At 41.6% G+C, this 12,248-nt stretch overlaps 1 long non-coding RNA gene across 1 annotated transcript; it reads left to right on the forward strand.

Annotated features, from left to right (window-relative positions):
* Positions 1-3,328: 3,328 nt before the first annotated feature.
* LOC111750069 (uncharacterized) lies at positions 3,329-12,232 on the forward strand. The gene is made up of 3 exons (XR_002785203.2): positions 3,329-3,441; positions 4,590-4,681; positions 6,140-12,232. It is a non-coding gene; the product is annotated as an uncharacterized LOC111750069 (long non-coding RNA).
* The last annotated feature ends 16 nt before the right edge of the window (positions 12,233-12,248 follow it).

Raw genomic sequence — 12,248 nt, forward strand, 5'->3', positions numbered from 1 at the left:
TGTAGCAGGGAAGAGGTAGAAGCAGGGAGACCAATTAGTAGACTAGAGCAACGCAGGTGAAAGATGGTGACTTGCACCAGAATGGGGTGGTGGAGATGGTGAGAAGTAGTTGCATTCAGCATACATGTTTAAGGTAGAGCTGAGAGGCTATGCTGATGGGGAGCAAGTGGATGACTGGGCAGTCTTTTAGTAGGATGGAGAAGATGTTCGAAGGAGCAGCTTTAGGACAGGAAGAAATTAAAAGTTTGGTTTTGCATAGGTTAAATTTTTTCCTTACATTTTATTATGAAAATTTTTAAAGGTACAGCAAAGTTGAAAGGAGTTTACTGTGAACACCCGTATACCCACCACCTAAATTCTACCGTTAACATTTTTGCTACGCTTACTTTATCACAGACCTTTCTACCTAACCATCCCTCTATTCATTCATCATTGCGTCTCATTTTCTGATGCATTTCAAAGAAAACTGAAGACATCAGCATACTCCTTCCTAATGCTTTCGTATGAGTAGCATTAACAGAATTCGGTATCTGGTTTTTTGTTTTTTGGGTTTTTTTTTTTTTTGAGGTAAAATCTACCTTCAATGAAAGGTACAAATCTTAGGTATATTTCTTTTTTAAAAGAATTTATTTTGTTTTATTTGTTGTTGTTGAACATGTATACAACAAAACATAACACCAGTTTAGCAGTTGCTTCATGTACAATTCAGTGACAGTGATTACGTTCTTCAAGTTGTGCAACCATTCTCACCCTCCTTTTCTGAGTTGTTCTTGCCTCAGTAACATAAACCCACCGCCCCTAAGGTTCCTGATCAATTTCATGCCTATGCTTGTGTGATCCAGGTTTCCCTATGCCCCTTCCCAGTTAATCCCCACTTCCACCTACCTAAAGGCAACCATCCTTCTGGCCTTTTTTAACCGTAGAGTGGTTTTAGCTCTGCTAGTACTTCATGTAAATGGAATCACACGCACGTACTCCTGATTGCATAAGACTTCTTTTACTCAGCATAATGTTTCTGAGTTTCATCTATGCTGTTGCGTGTATCAGCAGCTTGTTCCTTTTTGTTGCTGAGTGGTAGTCTGTCAGTTTGTCGTGCTGTGGTGGCTTGTATGTTGCTGTGATGCTGGAAGCTATGTCACTGGTACTTCAAATACCCTGTGGGCATTCCTGTGCCTCCCGCCTAATGGCTGCCATAGTTCAGGAGAAGCTCATTAGCGATTTCACGTGGGGGAGTCCTGGTCAATGCAGGCAGAGTACCTCTACTCTGCTGCTGTACTGCAGCCTTGCAGATAACTTCCATGCCTTCCTTCCTCTTTTAATCTCTAAATATAGGTCTGTGATCTGAGTCAAGTTCTGCCTTAATCCCAATTCCAAATCTTACTTAAAATTGAATTATCTATTCAAGTGTTTGTTCTGTTCCACTGGTTGGGTTTCTTTTCTGGGACTCTCTGTTTTTGTGATTTCATGTGCCTGTCTTTTCTATCACTTTCTCTCTAATGATTTTTATTTATTTCTATTTTATTTTCTTTACCATTCTTATTTCTATTCTTTATGTCCTTCACCGTGCCCCTTAGAGTGGTGTCTGTTCTCCCTTGTGTTTCTTGTCATTTGATTTCATTTCTGAAATGTTCTTGTATTTTTCTTCTAAACCAGCCAGTTGCTGTTTCACACCCTCCTGTTGTCTGAAGACCACCTCTGGTTGCCACCCCTTCCTTGAGTTCTTTATTTCTGCTTTGTCATCTTCCTACATATAGCTGCCTTTGCTTTGTTACATTTTTTAAAGTTCATAATACAGTGCTGGGTTAAAATTTTCCTCAGCTTTGTGGCAACATTTTTCTGATGAATTTTACTATTTTTCAATTTTTTTTTTGGACTGGCTGTTGAGTCACAACTTTTTGTCTTTTATATTTGAATGAGCTGGGTTTTTCCAAACCAGCTGTTAGCAAGAGAATCCTGTGATGGGGAGAGGGGAGGGAGCTTTTTTCCTCAGCCCAAGGGCTCCTCTGTTATTATAATGATGTATAACTTCTTTACTATATGCCACCTCTGTGTAGCCAAGCCTCCTTCTACATGGCTCAGGTAGACTCCTACCCACAGCCTAGGAGCTTCCCCGGTTCCTCCATAGCCACGGATTTTGAGGCACCCTGCCCCTTCCTGCCAGCGTGCTCCTCTCTCCCTTGGAAGTGGTGCTTCTCTGCATCTGCACCTGAATCCTCCAGCACCTGCCTTGGCTTCTTTCTGCCTCTCTCTGTGTTCTTGCCCTCTTCCTTCTTAGTCCTGTTCACAGCAGTTCCCACCAGAGTAAGTCCTCTCCTTCTGGAGTTGGATATTTGCTGTCACTTGCCACTACCCAGACTCCTGTGTACTTTCTGATCTACATGTGGCACTTGCCTACTCCCTGTGACTTACCATGCTGGTTTGGGGGGTTTGGGCAACAGTACACACAATATGAACTTCGTAAGCTTTCTTACTTATTGGTTTCACCAGATATGTAGTTTGTAGGTGTTTCACAAATCTTTCATTCTCCTTGTTGCTCTTTATGGTTTTCAGGAGAAGTGGATTTGTTCCTAATCCAGGTTTACAAAGCTCCTGCACAGCCTGGCCACTCCTGTTCTTCTCCCTGCCCTTAGGTATGAAGGGTTCCCTCCTCTGCTGTTACACTGATGCGTACTTTCCAACGTACTAACTATCCCAGGAACTCCACCTTGTACATTCCTTGCGCTATGTACCTGCTGTTTACCACTACTGTCCTTTAGGGGCCTCTTTATGGAGCTGTTGTTTTGAGTGACTCAGCAAGCTTTCTCTCCTCTCAATTTGTTCTGGTATCAGAACATACCACCACCACCCATCAACAGGGATAGGTGCTGTAAACCTGGCTTGTTAGTAATCATGGTACCCTTCCCTTGGCAACGGTGACTGTTTTCGGGAAAGACGAATGGTCCAAGCAGGGTCAAAGTCCTGCCCTCAGAAGGCTATCTCTTGCTTCTGGAGTCACTGTGTGAAAGAATATTCATCTGGAGGAATGCCCCATCCATAATATTAAGAGAGATGGCTGACACAGAGAGGAGAGATAGAGAAGTGAGGGAGTAAGAGAGAGAGAAATTGAGATTGGTAGATTGAAGTCCTGGTTTCACCCCAAGCTTCCTAGTAACATGAGCCATTTTGGCTTAAGCCACTTTGAGTCAATTTTTTGTTTGTTTTTTTAAATTGTGCTTTCAGTGAAAGTTTACAGAGCAAAATGGTTTGCCATTAAACAGTTAATTACACAAATTGTTTTGTGACATTGGTTGCCAACCCAGTGATGTGTCAACTTTCCCCTTCTCTACCTCAGGTTCCCGATTTCCATTTGTCCAGTTTTCCTGTCCCTTCCTGCCTTCGCTTTTGGGCTAGTGTGCCCATTAGTCTCATATACAGGACTGAACTACAAAGCACATTCCTAAGGTATGTTATTGTTGGCCCTATTAAAGGAAAAAACCAAACCCACTGCCATCAAGTCGATTCTAACTCATAGCAACCCTATAGGATAGAGTAGAACTACCCCGTATGGTTTCCAAGGAGCGCCTGGTAAATTCAAACTGCCAGCCTTTTGGCTAGTAGGCATATTCTTAACCACTACGCCACCAGGGTTGGCCCTATATACCTGTCTAATCTTAGGCTAAAGGGTGAACCTCAGGAATGACTTCAGTACTGAGTTAAAAGGATGTCCAGGGGCCATTCTTTAGGGGTTTCTCCAGTCTCTGTGAGACCAGCAAGCCTGGTCTTTTTTCTTTTTTCTTTTTCTGAATTTGAATTTTGTTCTGCATTTTTCTCTCACTCTGTTCGGGACCCTCTATTGTGATCCTTGCCAGAGCAATCAATGGTGGTAACTGAGCACCTTCTAGTTATTCTGGGCTCAGTCTGGTGGAAGTTTTGGTAGTTGTAGTCCATTAGTCCTTTGGACTAATCTTTCCCTTGTGTCTTTGGTTTTCTTCATTCTCCTTTGCCCCAGCTGGGATGGAACCAGTAGATGTATCTTAGATGGTCACTCACAGGCTTTTAAGACCCCAGATGCTGCTCACCACCATCGGGCACTTTGAGTCAGTTTTGTCTTGTGCAACTGGAAAGAATCGTGACAAATACACCTTACTATATTCCCACTGCTCCCTGTGCTTTTGACCTATAAGCATGTAACTGCCTGTTTGACCGCACTCCCCTGGGTAAACGCTTTACAGCAGGACTTACTTGTTCACCATTGTGTACCCAGAACTGAGCATTCCAGAAATGACACATCACAAGTTCCAAACCATTCTCTCATTTTTCAAAAGAGGAAGATAAAGTTTTGAGAGTTTATGTATGATGTATCAGAAGTTACACACCCAATTTAAGAAACATTTACACTGAAGCTGGCTCCTCCGTTATTGCCTTTGATTTGCCCTCAGATTTCACTCTCAGCTTGAGGGTGCGCTCGAGGGAGACCAAGCTACCTTCTGCTTTGTGTGAATCACAGACCCCTAAAAGCTGGGCCCCTTTCTGACAGGAGCATGGCCCTCATTGAAGGGCTCATAGTTTCTCTCTCCATCATTTCTTTTTTCTTCTTGTTTACCTTCCAGGGGCCAGGGTGGCGGGGTCTGGAAGAGGCATCCAGCCAAAGCTCCCTACTTCCTATCGGATCTGGCCTTAATAAAGGTCTCTGACTTTAAAGGTTAGTAAAAATAACCCATTTCACTCTCTACTTTTTGCTATGTTATATTTGGTCCTGCCCTTAAGCTGTTCACAGCTCAGAGCCCATTTTTGTTTTCTTTCTCTGACGCTATCTGGTATAGACCCTCCTCCCCACTCCCTTCCCATGTTAATTGAGAGTTCACATTTCATGGAATCTAACAGAATGGTACCTTGTTTGCAGTAGCAATGACTTAACTAGCCCTGTAGGGAAGATACCAGTTGCCATGGAGTCAGTTAACCATTTGTATGGTTACACTTTCATATATACTACTTATTTATCAATCAGTTAATCCACAACAACTATTATTTCCAGTGGAGTCCCTGAGTGGTGCAAATGGTTGCTGCATTTGGCTGCTAACCAAAAGGTTGGAGGTTCAAGTCCACCAGAGGCTCCCCAGAAGAAAGGCCTGGTAATCTACCTCCTGAAAAATCAGCCATCAAAAACCCTATAGAGCTCAGTCTAATCTGACACATATGGCGTCACCATAAGTCAGAACTGACTTGACAGCAACTGTTGTTTTGTTTTTTACTGGTAGGAAAGATAGATTCCATTGTTTGGCCTTGTATGTCACTCTTACTTTCTTTGTTAGTCAAAACCTGACAACAAGAGGAGCACAAATAGAAAGCTTACCAGTAATCAGAGAAATGCAATAAGATACCATTTTTAGCCATCAAACAGGTAAAAAATTATAGGGAACTGATAATATTTTGTGCTGACAAGGGTGTGAGAAAATGAGTACTCATACATTGCTGCTGCACCTTTTGGGATGCAGTCTGCTATCTGCTAAAATAAAAAATACAGAGATCAAATTCAGTTATCTCACTTTTGTTAGTTTATGCTCTAGAAATCAAGGTTCCAGTTTGTAAGGATATGTGTGCACAAGAATGTTTATTTTTAATAGCAAAAACCTAGAAACAATCTGAATTTCCATCAGGAAGTGTCAAATTATTTTTCATCTGTCATATAGAATATATCTTGCAATTATTCTAAAAAAGAATGAGTTAGGATTACATGTGTGAATTTGGAAAGCTGTCATATATTCACAGGTGATAAAAGTGACACATTAATATGGGAATATCCTTTCTTTTGGGAAAAACAAGGAAATCTTTATATGTGTATTTACATGATTGTATGAATGCGGAGAAAGAAGTGGAAGGATACCACCTCAGCTATTATATTCGTTACCTCAAGGGGGTAGAATTTGGATGGGCAAAAAGACCTTAACATATCTGTATTGTTTGACTTGTTAAAACAAGCATGTATCGATAAGGTGATTTTTTTTAATAAAGTGAATAAAAGAATGGGGCTGGGAACTACACAGATGGATTGTAATCTAGTTTCTATCACTTAATAGTTGTGAGAGTTTTGGTAGGTGACTTAGGCTGGGTTCTCTAGAGAAGCAAAACAAGTGAAGCGTGTGTGTATATATATATACAGAGAGAGATTTATCTCAAGGAAATGGCTCACGTGGTTGCAGAGGCCTGGCAAGTCTGGAAGCTTCCCCTGACTCACATAGCTGCAACTGCTGATGAACCAAAGATCGTAAGGTCAGATGGCAGGCTGCTGGCTCAAGTCCCAAGAACTGGTCAGATGATGATGAGCTGGACGCAGGATCCAGAGTGAGTGAGTAAGCTTTTCCAGAACATCCATTTAGATATATTGCTGCAGGTCATACCCTCAAGGAAGCTCCCCTTACAATTGATTGGCTGAACACATCGGATCACATCACAGAGGATGACTACGTCATTACATAACTGCAAAAGTATATCATTACATAACTGCCAAACCATTGAGAATCATGGCCCAGCCAAGCTGATATACAACCTTAACTGTCACAGTAGGTCACTTAGTCCTGATCTGTGAAAGTCTACCTTATAGTGTTTGATTAAATGAAGTAAGGTATACAGAGCGTGTTGTACATAGTAGTCCTTCTACACAAGCAATTTGGAGTAGAATATTAGAACACACACAAAATGTGTTGGCTGTGTTACTGGTGTGTGCTCTCCAGATGTTCTCAACTAAGCATTGGCCTTCCAAAGAGGGGGACTGGTATCTCTCTGGAAAAAATATCTGCGAGATAATCTGTTTCTCCCCTTAATCCTTTTGGAGACAAAGTGAGAACAGTATACAATGGTGCCTGAGCCCTCCAGAGCCTATTTATCTGGTACCTCCCCTATTGGTAGCCCAGCTCAGAAGTGGGTAGGAAGGAAAGGGGCTTTGGAATAGCCAAAACAGATGTTCATGTTCTTGGCAGATCATATCTTCTTATTTTAGACAAACCAAAGAAGCTTTTTCAGCCTTGGCACATTAGCAACGATGCTTAGCGGAGGCATCTTGTGTGCAGCCAGAAGTGAGAGCCTGGTCTGAGCCCTGTGGGTAGATGGAAGACGAAAACCAAACACAGAACTCAGGAAGCCAGATGGATGGTCTGGGGCCAGGCTCTGTTTTCACCTTGAATAACTGATCTGCATAATGATGACACTGAAGTATCAAGGAGAAATGAATTCATACTGTATAGTCTTGTAAAGGGCCTCAGTTAAAGTGTGATGCAGTCCAGAAGTATTTCTTCCAGCAGTGATTAAACTCTTTCGGTTTTGCTGCTTAAAAAGTAAGTTTTGTTTTTGTATAAGTGCCAGAATGTAACAATGGTCTTTGTCCCGTGAGGGAAAGATCAAGTAGCTGCCTATAGATGGAAATGTGGGTAGCCAAGTGTGACAGGCATTAGAAGTGGCTCAGAGGGATCTTGACCTGGAACAAAGGAGTGGTTCCCACAAGCACATTATTTGCTTTTTAATTAAGTTAACATCCACAGTCTAGAATCCAAAATCTTTAGGGGCTCGATGAACTGGAATTTAGAATTTTTTAGATTTTTTAAAGGTTGTATGTATAAAACCAAAACCAAACCCACTGCCGTCGAGTCGATTCTGACCCATAGCGACCCTATAGGACAGAGTAGAGCTGCCCCATAGAGTTTCCAAGGAGCACCTGGTGGATTTGAACTGCAGACCTTTTGGTTAGCAGCCGAAGCACTTAACCCCACTACGCCACCAGGGTTTCCAGTTGCATGTATAACCGAATATTATGTAACAGCCTCAGCAGGGTGTTCGGCAATACACCATAATCAAACATATCAATATTTCTGCTATGAAATGTGTGAAGCACTAACTAGGACAAATAGTGCTTTAGTTTATTTAAGTAATAATAAACCAATAGGTGAAATAGTGAGATAAGTATAGACTGTAAATACTATAGTAATTGTATTACTAAGGAAAACCTGAAAACTCATTGCCAATGAGTTGATTCTGACTCATAGCGACCCTATAGGACAGAGTAGAACTGCGTCATCGTGTTTCCAAGGAGTGGCTGGTAGATTCCAACTGCTGGCCTTTTCATTAATGGCTGAGCTCTTAACCGCTGCGTCACCAGGTCTTCTAAGGAAAATGTTTTATAAATCTTTAAATATGTACAAGTTCAAATTCAGCTAAATATGTCTGTACATACACAATATGACGGCCATTACCTCTGGTTATGTGAGCATTGTGGAGAAGAGAAATGACAGTGTCTGTCACCAGCAGTAAGCTGGACATTTGATAACAGCCAGGAGCAGGATTAAGGTCAGCACTTTAATAAGGGCCTTTTTAAAGGACTTTTCCAGTGTTATATGTCTCATTAATTTCAGTTTCTATCTTGGTGCAATGGTTAAGAGCTATGGCAAGCTACAGCTGCTAACAAAAAGGTCAGCAGTTCAAATCCACTGGCTGCTTTTCGGAAACCCTATGGAGCAGTTCTGCTCTGTCCTAAAAGGTTGCTATGAGTCAGAATTGACTCAATGTCAATGGGTTAATCTAAACCACCACCATTTTCTGTTAAGTTGGCTGTGACTCATGGCAATCCTATATGTGTCAGAGTAGAACTGTGCTCCATAGGGTTTAAATGACTGATTTTTGGAAGCAGATCACCAGGCCTTTCTTCTGAGGTCCCTCTGGGTAGACTTGAACCTCTGGCCATTCAGTTAGCAGCCAAGTGATTAAACATTTGCACCAATTGCTATGAATTGGAATTAACTTGACAGCAACAGGTTTTGTTTTGGTTTTTTGGAGCCCTGTGGTACAATGGATTGCTTTGGGATGGCCTTTCTCGCCATGGTCTTATATCTCCCACCCAAGTGATTGGGCAAGACTGTGTGATAGGTTAATTATGGCCCACCAAAGGGATTGGTCAGTTTTACCATCCCACTGGGCTTGAGATGAGCCATGCCAGAGATGGGAAAGAGAAGATCCCACCACCACCCAGGAAGAACAGCTAGGAGCCAACATGTCCTTTGGACCTGGGATTCCTGCACTGAGAAGCTCCTGGAACCAGGAGGCAGAGAGAAAGTTGTAACACTGAAGGCAGAGAGAAGCAGTGGCAGAGACCTGTAGGTAGGAGACAGCATGGCGGGCTTCCCAGCCTGAGAGAGAAAGCTGAGCGTCTTTGGGCAGAGGCCTCTGGCCAGGGAGAGATGTGCCTGTAAGCATGGTTGGGAAGAGGCTGTCCTGATGGAAGAACTGTATCCTGAGCTCTGAACCTGAATTGTAACCTTTTACTTCCCAGATAAACCCTATAATCGTATTTCCTGTGAGTTCTGTATGGCCATTGCAATGAATTATTGAACACAGTAGAAAAGTAGCAAGTGCCATGGGAGGGATGGTTGGTGTCAGAATTGGTAAAGAAGGCAGACAGAGGAGGCAAGTGTGACCTCCGCTTCGTAGGAATCAGCCTTAGGCTGTTGATCTTGATTCTCCTTCCCCCTTGTGAAGTTAGAGGAAGTCAGATACCACCCCCACACTATTTTGCACCTTCCTTAATTACAAAAACTTAGATAAACTCGTGTTCACTGATAAAAGCACATGATTCAAGGCCAGCCATTGACTGATCACACATTTTCACCCTGCCATTAAGTGGTTTTTTTCACCTGTTTGCAACGTCATGTTCATCATCACTGTCATCCTCATGATTAACTATAGAGGCAGTCCTCGGGTTGCAATCAAGATCCGTTCCTAACTCTGTCTCTAAGTCGAATTTGCAGGTAAGTCCAAACAGGTGCATACAGTTCTTACTTAACCTTACTTTAGTGCAAGAAAAGGCTCGAAGCCTTTCCAGTGATTTAAAAGCTACACATGCAGCAAGTGGAGGTGACTGTGATGAAGAATTTGTGGTGAGTAGGGGTTGGTTCAGCCATTTCGAAGTGTGGACAAATTTACATAACATTAAGGGGCAAGTATGAGTTGTTGTCTGTAAGTCAGACATTTGTAACCCAGGGAATGCCTGTATTTAAAACTATTTCAGCAGTTTGCATACATAAGACATGCACAACAGGAACATCTTTGTCAATGTTGTAGTATCTTTGATTTGAGCATTATTTATACTTTTAACTGATAAATTTTTGTCATAACATGGTCTCATTAGCAGTATGAACTCCTTCAAAATCTTCATCTGTAAATTCAGTTTCAAACATCACTGGAAGCCAAATTCCATGCCAAGCATTTTTTAAAATAAACTTTTAATTTTGAAATGATTATTCATACTTCATTCAGATTTCCCTGGTTTTTACACTGAAGTCCTTTTTTCTGTTTTAGAATTTAATCCAGGATACCACATTGCATTTAGTCATCATGTCTCCTTAGTTTCCTATTGTCTGTGGCAGTTTCTCAGTCTTTCCTTGTTTTTCGTGACCTTGAAATTTTTGAGGAGTACTGGTCTGGTGAGATGGAGCCCTGGTGGCACAATGGTTAAGCACTCAGCTGCTAACTGAAAGGTTGGCTGTTTGAACCCATCAGCAGCTCTGTGGGAGAAAAGACCTGGCGATCTGCTCCTGTAAAGATTATAGCCTAGGAAACCCTATTGGGCATCGACTCGACAGCATACAAGGTAGTTGGTAGACTTTCCCTCAGTTTAAGTTTGTCTAATGTTTTCTCATGATTCGTCTGTGGTTATACATTATATCAATCCTGAACACTTTTTTAAAAAAAATTTTATTGTGCTTTAGGTGAAAGTTTACAGAGCAAATTAGTTTTCCATTCGATAATTAGTACATATACTGTTCCGTGACATTAGTTGCATTCCCCTCAATGTGTCAGCACTTCCCCCATTTCCACCTTGGGTTTCCCATTCCTTTCATTTGGATTTTCTACCCCTTCCTGGCTACTCATCTTTGCCTTTGGCAAAATGTTGTCCTTTTGATCTTATATAATTGTTCTAAGGAACAACCAGACTTTTCTTTTTTTTTAGATGAAGGTTTAGAGAACAAACTAGTTTCTCATTAAACAGTCCGTACACATATTGTTTTATGACTTTGGTTAACAACCCCATGACATATCAGCACTCTCCCTTCTCTACCTTGGGTTCCCTATTACCAGCTTTCCTGCCCCCTCCTGCCTTCTAGTCTTGTTTTGTGGGTCTGTCTAATCTTTGGATGAAGGGTGAACCTTGGAAGTGACTTCATTACTGAGCTAAAAGGGTGTCTGGGGCTCATAGTCTCGGGGTATCTCCAGGCTCTGTCAGGCCAGTAAGACTGGTCTTTTTTTGTGAGTTAGAATGTTATTCTACATTCTTCTCCAGCTCTGTCTGGGATCCTCTATTGTGATCCCTGTCAGAGCAGCCAGTGGTGGTAGCTGGACACCGTCTAGTTGTACTGGACTCAGTTTACAATCAGACACTTTTAATGTTGACTTAACATCATTCCAAGACTTAGCAACTGTGTTAATGGCATCCTGAAGACTGAACTTTTCCAGAAAGTCTTTGATTCCAATCTTCAGGAAGCGTACGGTTTTTTTTTTTTTTTTTCTAGGTGCTTTTACTTGTTCTTTATGGAAGATGAAATTCCACACTGGCATCACAAAAAGCTCAAGAAGGGCTGTGTGGAGTAGTTACGTAGGAATGTTAAAAGGTTAACAGCTCTTCCTGACAACCTTGCCTGCTGTGAACTCATGCTGCTGCTCTGAGATAGTTATTGACCAGTTGGAAAGTATTTCTTTGGTCACCCATCTTTTGTGTGCATAGTAAAACCCAGGTAAATTATGTATACTCTTCAAGTATCTTGGATATTGCTTTTTCTGCCAGTTTTATCTAATGTGGCCTGCAACAGTGGCACACCCAAGAATGGTCAGCCTCAAAACGTGTTGGTGCTCACTTCTCTGCGCTGGGAATTTTTTTCCAGGGTTGGAGCATCAGGACAGAGTGGTTTCATCAGCATTGATAATTTGTTTAAGCCTAAGGTTTTCACCAGGTATTATCTTAGCAAACTCATCAATATAGTTTTCAGATGATTCCGGATCAGTAGAAGTTTTATCTACTTGATTTTTAGATTGCTTTAAACAATGGCACTTCTTAAGTTTCTGTAGCCAGCCTTATGAATAGTCACACACACATCTTCAAGGTTCAGTTCTTCATGGCATATTCTAATTATAGTCATTTCATCACTTCATTTTCAATCCACTCAACAAGATGTGGTCAAGATCTTCAATTTTTGTCCTATGCAATGTTTTCTTATTTTCAATAATTTTTT

This window comes from Loxodonta africana, chromosome 14, assembly GCF_030014295.1.
Source record: "Loxodonta africana isolate mLoxAfr1 chromosome 14, mLoxAfr1.hap2, whole genome shotgun sequence".
NCBI classification, from domain to species: domain Eukaryota; kingdom Metazoa; phylum Chordata; class Mammalia; order Proboscidea; family Elephantidae; genus Loxodonta; species Loxodonta africana.